The sequence below is a fragment of the Microtus ochrogaster genome, chromosome 7 (genome assembly GCF_000317375.1).
Source record: "Microtus ochrogaster isolate Prairie Vole_2 chromosome 7, MicOch1.0, whole genome shotgun sequence".
NCBI classification, from domain to species: Eukaryota; Metazoa; Chordata; class Mammalia; order Rodentia; family Cricetidae; genus Microtus; species Microtus ochrogaster.
Genome location: NC_022014.1, coordinates 6,719,528 through 6,730,076, shown reverse-complemented (window position 1 = coordinate 6,730,076; position 10,549 = coordinate 6,719,528). Strand labels below are relative to the sequence as shown.

General features: G+C 47.4%; 1 protein-coding gene across 1 annotated transcript in view; it reads right to left on the bottom strand.

The window, feature by feature from the left end:
* The window catches only part of Rbfox1 (RNA binding fox-1 homolog 1), a 1,689,477-nt gene extending 1,685,149 nt beyond the window's left edge, over positions 1–4,328 (bottom strand). The window contains exon 1 of the mRNA XM_026780390.1: positions 4,311–4,328. The gene's annotated coding sequence lies outside the window, so the exon portion shown is untranslated. The remainder of the gene's footprint in view (positions 1–4,310) is intronic.
* Between the last annotated feature and the right edge of the window lie 6,221 nt (positions 4,329–10,549).

Sequence of the window (10,549 nt, the reverse complement as noted above, 5' to 3'; positions counted from 1 at the left end):
GAGACAGGGTTTCTCTGTGGCTTTGGAGCCTGTCCTGGAACTAGCTCTGTAGACCAGGCTGGTCTCGAACTCACAGAGATTCGCCTGCCTCTGCCTCCCGAGTACTGGGATTAAAGGCGTGCGCCACCACCGCCCGGCAATTAGTACAGTTTCTGTGTGATTATGTCAGGTCTAAGCTAGCTGGGTGGCCAGGAACCAACAAGTGGCCCCTGCTTGCAACAAGGGTGGGGGAAACCATTATTGAAGACCTGCTTGGTGCCAGGCTGTCATAGGTATCTCATAAAAAACACACTGTTTTGCCCTGTTTACAGTTCATACCAGATACAAAACATTGAAGATTTGGTCCGTAGATGGTGGTGTCATCTTTGGTGTTTCTGAAAACTGTAGAGGTAGAGTCTAACTAGAAAGATATAGGTCACTGTAGGTACATCCTTTGGGACAGTATTCTCGCCCAGAGACTTTGTCTGTCTCCATTACTCTCTGCCCCATGTCTGCCATGCCTCTGCCACATGCTTTCTCCACCAAGAAGTTTGTCCTCACTGTGGACCAGGGTCAACAAAACCAGGAACCATGGAGTGAACCCTCTGGAACCAGAGCCGGCATATATTCTTTCTCCCTTAAGTTATGCCAGACGCTTGGGTATAGTGAGGAAAGGCTCATGTGCCATCCTGTGTGGGAATCACCACCACACTTGGCAGAGAAACGACTAGGTGAGTGATTGACTTTGGCTCCATAAGGGGTCTGCTGTAAACCAGGAACTCCTCCATGAGACACAGATTCCATCCCCTGCCACCCTAAAGCAGAGCTCACTTGTTCCTTGTGAGAAGTGCTGCACTCCCCAGTGAATCAGATGGCCAGAGCTGGGCTGCTCAGAGCAATGGAAGCTCAGCCCCTTCTCGAATATTGTGGCCTCTTCTCAAGGAGCCCAGACAACTTCTAATTGGCTCTCAGCCCCTGATTAGCTTTCTTGAGGCACAGACTTGAAACAGAAAAAAACAAATGATTCCTTGGCCTGGAATTGAGTTTCTTTTTGAAAGGAAGAGAAGAAAATCAGTAGGAGGGACATTCCACCCACTTCACCCAGAGCCACTGTGATCACCACCTGTGCCGTTTGCCACTGCAATTATTTGGGCTAACAAAACGGTAATATCAATCAATCCAGTTCGACTGCTCTGCCCTCAAACAGAAGCTGTCCCATTTATCAAAATGGAGGCCCTCCACTGGGTCTATAGTACCATTAAATTATCAACAGGCGATCGCTAAGGCGAAGCAAAATAAAAAACAACTGTTAACTGAAAGAGAATAATTTCTCTTTTTTTCCCCCAAACATCCTGGCCAGCAGAGTCCTTTGTCTGGCTGTCAGCAGAGCCAACGTGGGCTGTGGCTCAGATCTTGGGTTTCCATGCAGTCTGTGTTTGAGAGGCCAACAGAAACACTTGCAGTGCAATGGCTGAGCCCAGGTAACCCGGTTTCTCTCTCAGCAGGGCAAGCTGCGTGACGATAAATAGGGGGAAATGTGTATGCATTTGTGTGATAAAGCAGGCTTAATGATTCCCAAGGGGAAGGAACCTGGGAGCCATGCAGTTGCAACTTAGGTTCAAAACAGATCCACGCAGGGCCAATTAACGTGCAAATATGTATGTGCTGAACCTGCACTCCATCCGTCTTGTGCGTGTGGAAATTGGGCCATTTATCTGTTATATTATGTATGTGACATCTTAGTTTGGTTCTTACAGGCTGCTTGGGGACAAAGAGGCCATGTGCTCTGCAGCTAGCAGAGGGAATTTAAGATAAATTCTTCAGCTGTCGTCAATGTTGCAAGGCACAGAATTTGGTTGGAAGATAAAGCTTTTCCGTTGGCAGGGTTTTAATGTCTCTCCATAGCCCGTGTGGTGTCTTATTAAAACTGTGTGTGGTGAGGGAGGGGTGGCATATGCCGTGAGGAGTTATTGGCACAGACAGCTTGCTGTCATGTTTCCTGAGTCCGGATTTAGCAAACGTTATTCACATATTCGCTGTCAATCTGCAGAGAGAAGAGAGAGCTAGCGAAGCCATTCACACACTCATTCTGCAGGCTTGTAATTCTTTTTGTTTCCCTTTAATCCATGTCTCTGCCACAGGTAGAGTCTGTTCTGCTTAAATTACAACTGTTTGTCTGTACTTAGGCAAAAAATAAAACCAAACCATGATTGGAGACAGCAAAGGGCCACACCGATGCCGCTCCCTAATCTATTGTTATTCACCTATAAGAACACAAGAAAATGACGTTTGCTCATGGATTTAAATCTCACATTAAATAATAGTGACTACTTGTTTTGATGAATTGCCATTAGAAATTCAATTAATAAAAGGTTACCTCCCTACAGTAGTGAAAAACAAATATGTTTTAGCTGCAACAGTGACAACTCAGACTTCAAAACAACAGTTAGGAAAACAGGAGGCTCTGTATAAAATATATATTCTACCTGGAGGAGGGAAGCTCAGCAGATAAATGAAGGAATCGGCGGATGAGTAAGTGAACTGCGCTTGCTCTGAGATTTCGCCTGTGTTCTGGGTACTCACCCTCTTCATTCTTCCCAACCCTCTATTCTGGCCCCAACCTCTACTTCATACGTGGACAGCTGCTTGTCTACCGCACCCTGCTGCTGTGATGTCCTGCCCTAAAACATGGCCTCAGAATGAATCTTGTGAAACTGAGGTCAAGGCAAATCTCCCACCACCATTCCTAGTGTGTGTCCACAGCCATGAAAGACTCTTCCCTTCCTTCACACCCCTTTCTCACCTCCCTCCCTCCCCTTCCTTCCCTCCCATCTTGCCTTCTTCCCTCTCTCTCCTCTTCTTCACAGTCCTCCTTCTTTTCTTTCTATTTTCCCAACAAATTCATTTTGCCCACTTCTACAAACTACATACCAAAAGCACACCCACGTTAACCATAAAATCCATCCATTTTGCACACGGAAGTTAGCCGTATCACCAAACCCCAAAGATGCTGTAGGGCATCCCCACCACCCAGAAAGACCCCTCCCGGAGGCCCTCTTTAGTTTATCACTTGAGATGAGTGCTGCCTGTCTTCTTGTGTGTGCAAATGACAGAACCCAGGGCACCTCCTCCATTCCGTCCAGGTGCTTCCTCATCCAGCAGTCCATCTCCGTGGTTCCTAAAACTGTTTCTCATACCTGTGGCTGATTCTGGATTGTGGCCCTGCATTCCACTGTATCCCTCACCATGATGGGTTTATGAACTGGTTAATGGGCATGAGCCACTTCCAGCATGGAGCTATGAGAATAAAACTTCCAAGAAGGTCCCTGCCTGTGTCTGTTGGTGGGCAGCAGCACACATTTTCCCTAGCTCTGCCAGTAGATGCAGGCTTGTCAAGTCCTTAAACATCATTTCAATCAGGACACAAAATTATTTCTGCCTTCCCAACCAATACTCTTTAATCAAGGCTATAGTGGTAAATGTTTCCCCACAGAAGGCTGCTAGAAAATGGAAAAGGGGGGACAGGAAAGGGGTTATTTTTATTATTGTTGTTGTTTGTTTGTCTTCCATCAGTTGACTGTTTTAAGTTGTCCTGCGTGGCAAAAAGGTGAGAGAAGGCCTTGGGAAGGGGGAGGAGCAGCGGTGTGTGTGGGGCGGAGCCAAAGAAGCAGGCCGCTGTCCCTGGTGCTGACGACAGGACGACAGGAAGCCTTCTTGTGGCCTAGTGTTTAGAAGCAGCCCTTAGTAAGTAGCAAAGTAGGGACATACTGAACACGACCTGTGCACCAGGCCATAACCTAAGTGGTTTACACATCATGGCAATCAGAGCTCAACACTGCACCCTGACAAACATGGCGCAGATTCATTCCTTCATTGAATGAGGCTTGGAAAGTTTGAGGGTTCCTTAGTCTCTGTTTACCTGTCTGTGAAACAGACATGGTGGCAGCAGCTTTAGCTCAAGATTTTTCTGAGTATTTTACATCACAATAATGAAAACAATGAAAGCATTTCTGTGCTATTGAGGACATGATAGGTATTTAATCATGGAACTATGCATTGTGCTCCCTGTAAACTACCTGGGCAGTGACTGCCATCATCCTTTTCGTGTTCTCAGAAATCATCTTCCAAATCCCCACCACCATTATAGGATGTTAAGAGCCTGATCTGTGAGCAAGGGGTTAGGCCAGCCCAGCACCACAGAAAGCTTGCCACAGACAGCAAACCTAAACACCAAGTCTAAGGAGAAGAAGCACGTCCAGGAAGCTCAGCTCTCTCCAAAGAAGAAACCCACTTCAAAATGTCCCCAAAGACAGCAAAGCCATGTTTCCTACCTCAGCTTGGCCAGCAGCAGGACTCACCAAAACCTGCACATTAAAGAAAAAAGACATTAGTATTGATTCAACAGGAAGGTAATTGCATTAATTGTCTTTCTAAAGGAACTGGTATCAATAATTTGTTATAACCGGAGGGGACTAGGGGACAGCCCACAAGAACATATGCAGACACATGCTTACAAACATGCATCCACACACACAGGCACAAACATATACACAGACCTAGAGTTGCACACACATATACACAAGTGTTTAGAGAGACACATAGGCATATAAACATACCATGGGGACACAGACACTCACACAGGCACACACACACACACACACACACACACCACACTTCACCAAGTAAAGCAACAAGAGTTTCATAAAGTCTTGTGAAAAGGTGAAGAGCATAATTAGTATTTTCAACACATTATACCAAGCTTGCCTGGAAGCAAAAGGGGAAAGCCGTGTGCAAAGCAGCACAGTGGGGATACAATGAACACCGAGGAGCCAATAGCAGTGGTGGCAATTCCTTTTCATTAACATCATTTCTGGGGGCATTTTGTTCCTTAAGTTCCTTATGAGAGCTACAGTGCCAACAACAACTGCAGCCCCTTTGTTAGCAAAGTGCTTCGCAACGCTGCGCAGTAAGGAGTCCTGACAGGTTTTGTGCCAAATTCATCATGACTTTCCCCCTCATTTAACCCCAGAATAACTTTTATTATCCCCTCTTCATAGATGAGAATACCAGGGCTTAGGAAACTTTAGGTAACTTTCCCCAAGATCTGAAAGTTATTAAGTGGAGAGAATTAGATTTGATCCCAATATAAAGGCATCTCAAGCTCCTACCCAGAAGCCCACAGCATACAGGAAGTTCGGAAAGGGACACCAGCCACTGAGCTCACAGTAGTCATAGTGAAAGGATCCCCTTTCTAGGGGCTAGTAGGATTTTGTATGATTGATTCATAAGTGTTCGCACATGTGTGCATGTGTACATGTGTGTGCATGCCTGTGTGTGTGTGTGTGTGTGTGTGTGTGTGTGTGTGTGTGTGTGTGCGTGCGCGCAGCTACCTGTGGATGTCAGAAGAGGACATTGGGCCCTCTGGAATTGGAGTTACAGGCAGTTATGAGCTGCCTTGTGGCCACTGAGAGCTCTCCAGGTCCATATTGTTATGTTGTTGTGTTTTATGAATACGTATGTGTATTGTGTGAGCGCATATGTGAGCCTGCATGTGTGGAGGTCAATCCCTTGGCACCATCCACCTCAGTCTTGGAGACAGGCTCTCTCATTGGGGTCTGGGACTTGTCAACCAAACTGGACCAGACAGACAAAAGGCCCCAGGGATCCATGCATTTCTACCTCCTTAGAGCTTGAATTACAAGCACGTGCCACCATACACAGCTTTTATTTTTTAAAGATGAGTTTTGGACACCAAATGCAGCCCTTCACACTCTCAGAGCAAACAGTTTACCAGCTGTTCCAGTGCTGCATGTCTGTCTTTCTACCTTATCAGAAAGCTGGGGTGGGAGAAGCAGAAGTTATGGCCTTCCTGGGCTACAAAGGGCACCTGAGGGAAGTCTGGCAACTTAATGAGACCAAGCCTTTTGATAAAATATAACAAGAGGTTGGGGATCTATCTCAAGGTACAGCACTCGCTTAGCACAGGTGATGCCCTGATTTGATCTCCAACACAATGTGGGGGATCTAAAATCAAAAGTGCTAATAAGCTCAGTGTACACTGAATTAGAACTGAATTAAACTCTCAAAAATCACACATTGATGTCCTAACCCTTGTGTGAAAATAAATGGAGGTGAAACCTTAGAAAATGACCACACTGTCCACTGATGTTATATTAGGGGAAAAGTCTCTGCTGGGATTAGTGGCCATATCATAAAACACCAGAGGCCTTGCATTCTGTCCACACCCACACCCAAACTAAGAGAGGTCATATAGGGACAGTGGAAAGGCAGACACCCCAACAGCTCTTGTGAGACCTACAGAACTACAAGTCCCCACTGCTATGTGAAAGCTGCCTGTCTGCGTATCTCCACAGCAGCCGACTTGGACATTGGCTGTGACTCCAGCAAAGGGCTTAGGAAGGCACAGTCCCTGGCTTAGCAGACCAGCCCGCCTGCAGCTCGCCCTGTCACAACACTGCCCCATCCACACTCATGAGGAAGGCGTCAACCCTTCCCAAAGCCATCTGCCCCAGATGGGGAGGGGAGCAGACATAACTCCCTTCCCACAGAGATGCTTTCATGTCTAATTAGCTTTCCAAGCCGGGGCCTAGCCTCCAGGCTGCCCTCACCCAACAGAGCCCGTGAGCCATGGCTAAATGTCTGATACGTTGTGGTCTGGGGAAAGCACCATAAGGGAAAATGATGGTCACAGGTCAGAGTTATATCATGCCCCCTCCCTGCACAGCTCTGGAAGAATCTGGGATGCTGCAACTATTACCACATTCCTAAAGTACAAGGAGATTCCTCAGCTGCATAGCTTCGTGTGTGTGTGTGTGTGTGTGTGTGTGTGTGTGTGTGTGTGTGTGTGTGTGCGCGTGCGCGCACATGCATGCATATGCTTTTCCCTGTGGTCCGCCAAGGGGAGTATGAGGGATAAATCTGACGTTCAACAGCTGCAGGTTTCAGGCAGACTCAGCTCCTCTCTCCACACACAAACAAGGACTGCACAGTCCTCAGCCGACCCCTAACAAGCATGGGCAATGCAGTCCTCAGCCGACTCATCTGATTTCCTGCACTTCATCATCTGTGTATGCTTTCTGTGTGCATTTCCTGATGCAAAATCCCTTGATCACCCCCCCCCCAAACAGCAACCCCGCTCTTTGTAATTACTGCAAACACATACTAATATGGAGAAGCTTGCACACAGCTCCTGTCACAAGGGCTAATGTGATCCTAGCCTGATCAAAACTCTATAGAGGCTAAAATATAGGGGTACACGCTCAGCCACCTCTAAGGGGACAAGATGATCAAAGCAGTTGAGCTTATGTGGAACTAGAGATTTCTTTACCCCAACTAAAGCCATTTTCAGCAGCTTTTAACAGGCAACATGTGGCTCCAGACAAACAAAGGCCAAGTACCCTAGAAGTGGCTGCTAAACACTGAGTTTACAATCCAGCCTCCTCCAACCCGCCACCGCGGGGATCGTGTGGCCCAGGACAGCTATGAATGTGTCGTGACACAACTGTAAACTCAAACATTCTGAAGCCTCATCCTGGGGACTTCTTCCCATGGTGCTATTGCGTGATTCTCAAGGGTAAGCTTGGTTAGATGATAAATTCGAATTGAATGCCAAAAGGCTAGGCAGGCTTGCCAGTCCAATAAACAGTGAGGTACCTTTATTTTCAAATATGATGCAATGTCTCCACAGGTGTACGTGCACACAGGCACAGGCGTGCAATACATGTGCACACACACACACACACACACACACACACTAGAAGAAAGGTGCACTCCACAGTGCAAGCATAAGACAGGAACAAATACTAATACAGCTAATGTCTCTAAACATGATTCATTCTCCCGCACACAAACACCCGCCTGAAAGGAGAATGTAGGATACACACCAAGCTGACGAAAGAGTCATCTCTGAAGAACAGCCTGGAACTTTACTGGGACTTGGTGCATCCCAGAAAGTGACAGGGGCTTTTCCTTTCTTCCAGCTGTTTGAAACTTTCCAACAGAGAATGCATTTGTTTAAAAAGCGAAACTCAAATTCAAAGCAAGAAAGAAAACACAGCCTAACACTATTAGTAAGAGGCCTTTTAGGAACCCTGGGGTTTCTCTTCTTAATCATGACGGAGATGAATAAAAACGACTCCCTCACCTGATCCCACACAGTGGCACACCACACTGTACCAAGTAAGGCACGAAGTTAGATAGTTCAGTCAGTGAAGTGATTGCTGGCGGCTATGAGGCCATGGAACCCATCTAAAAATGTTAGGTATGATCCGGGCAGTAGTGGCGCACCCCTTTAATCCCAGCACTCGGGAGGCAGAGGCAGTCGGATCTCTGTGAGTTCAAGGCCAGCCTGGTCTACAAGAGCTAGTTCTAGGACAGGAACCAAAAAAAAAAAAAATGTTAGGTATGATGTCATACACTGACAATCTCCAAACAGAAGTGGAAACAGATGGCTCCCTGGGACTTTCTAGCTACCCAACTACTTGGAGAATTCTAGAGAAATTAGAGAACTTATGTCAGCAAGCAAGGTGGACGACATCAGAAGACTGTGAACTGAGCTCGTCTTCTGGCCCCCACATGCATGGGCATGTGTGCATGCACTCAGAAGAAAACAATGCACATAGAAAAGCAATACAGCGCAGTGGGGCTGGGGTCAACTGGAGAGAAGCCGTGTCTTATCTGTGACCTGTGATCACACTTCGGATACACACACTAAGGAACAAATGGCAAAATGTGATCAATCAGAGTATTCATTTCCAGTACTCCCCACTCCAGCCTTCCTCAGAAAGATACACCCACAGACCTACGGCCTTCCTGCACCCTGTGACAGCTGAGTGCATACCGGACACAGGAAAATGAGCCACAGCGGCCCGTGGGATGAGGGCTCTTTAAAAGACGGCGGGCTGCAGCCCTTGGCTTTGATCTTGGGCAAGGCAGCAGCCATCAGAGAACGTGCAGTGGGGGGCTGATCTGATTCGAGGCCTGCTGCTGGTGGGCCATTCTGCAGACCAGCACAGGGCACAGAAGGGACATGGGAAACTCCCAGCAGGACAGGAGGGAGTGCTTTGTTCCGGCGTTTCCTGATCCCTTTAATCATTTTCCTTGCTCTCCTCCAGTTTCCGACTTGTCTTTGAAATCCCAACATGAAGGCGCCCCTCTTCCCTTGTGCTAAGAACTTGTCTATGATTCCATTTCAACTCTCACCTCCAAAACGCACTGCCGTGTCCCATCCACAGACAGGGAAACCAAGACGGGGGACCTGAAGCCTTTACCTCACCTGACACTGGAAGTGTCAGAAGCTGGAATGGAACCCAGCGCTGACATTAGAAGAGACGTCGGGACAGACAGACATTTTGGACCCAAAGATCCATATACACCAGGCTTGAATCCACTGCTGTTGAGGAAGTGAAGGTTCAGCCAGTCACCTGGTCTCACTCCATACATTTCTAAACACCATCTGGGGCCCCCGCAAGTCTCTCTGTCACCTGGACCCTCTATGCTGATAGCCTGTGGCATCTCTCCTAAGCCTGTGCACCTGAAGTGCACAGGTCCCTTGGTCCCACAGGACAGAAACTTGAAAGGATTTAAGCACAGGGGGGAACATGTTCTCACACTGGATGGAGCTCACTGTAAACAGCCCAGATAAGATCAAAGAGGCTTAATTACTTCTCTGGCAAGCGGAAGAACAGTGAGCTGAGCCCCGGCTCTCAACAATGAGAGATGCTGCTCTCTGCACAGCTTGGCTATGCTCCAACCCAGAAATCTCTGCCCACGCCAGCATCTCACATTCCTCAACGGGACATTCTCCCATCCCCATCTCATTGATGGATGCGGACCCTCTGTATGTCTTCCACTCCCATGCTCCAGCATTCACTTGCATGTTCTTATGACTTGGTGAATGCTACTGCATGTGGCCTGCCAAGTAACAAGACAGAATTATCACATCCTTTCTTATACCCTGGCTGGCTGGGCCTTCAGATCTCTCTCCCCATCAGCAAATGTCACTGCTGCACTGAACAGGTAACCCTTCGCCTATAAAGCCAGAATGTTACCTTAGAAGACTTTCAGGGGAAGGGCCCAGGAGGACATAATCATGGATTTGATCTCTTCTGCTGATAATCATCCAAATAAAAGTTAAGTTGCCATGTCCTGGAGTCTGCTGATAATCTTTGCTAGGCTGCCAGACCTAACACCAGCATGTGCATGAACGTCCGCGTATGGGGGCTCCTGCTTGCCTGGTTTCTTCAGCTTTTGTTTTTTGATGTCTCAGGTGAATTTAGAAGCCTGTTGTCACTCTCAGACCCAAGCCTCCAGCCCCATCCCATCTAGTTCAGGGTAGAACTCAAACCTCATAAATATACCGTAAAGCTCATCTTTTACACCCCACCATGCTGGCCAGACTTCACCAGTGGGATTCACTGGAGGATATTAGGCAGTTTTTCTTCATTCCCAGTGAGAACCTGTGAGTTTCCAGTAGGTTCAAGGGAAGCCAGAGGGGAGTTGGGTTTGAGATATGGGCCAAATGTAACAGTAATGTGACCTTGGTGTTCCT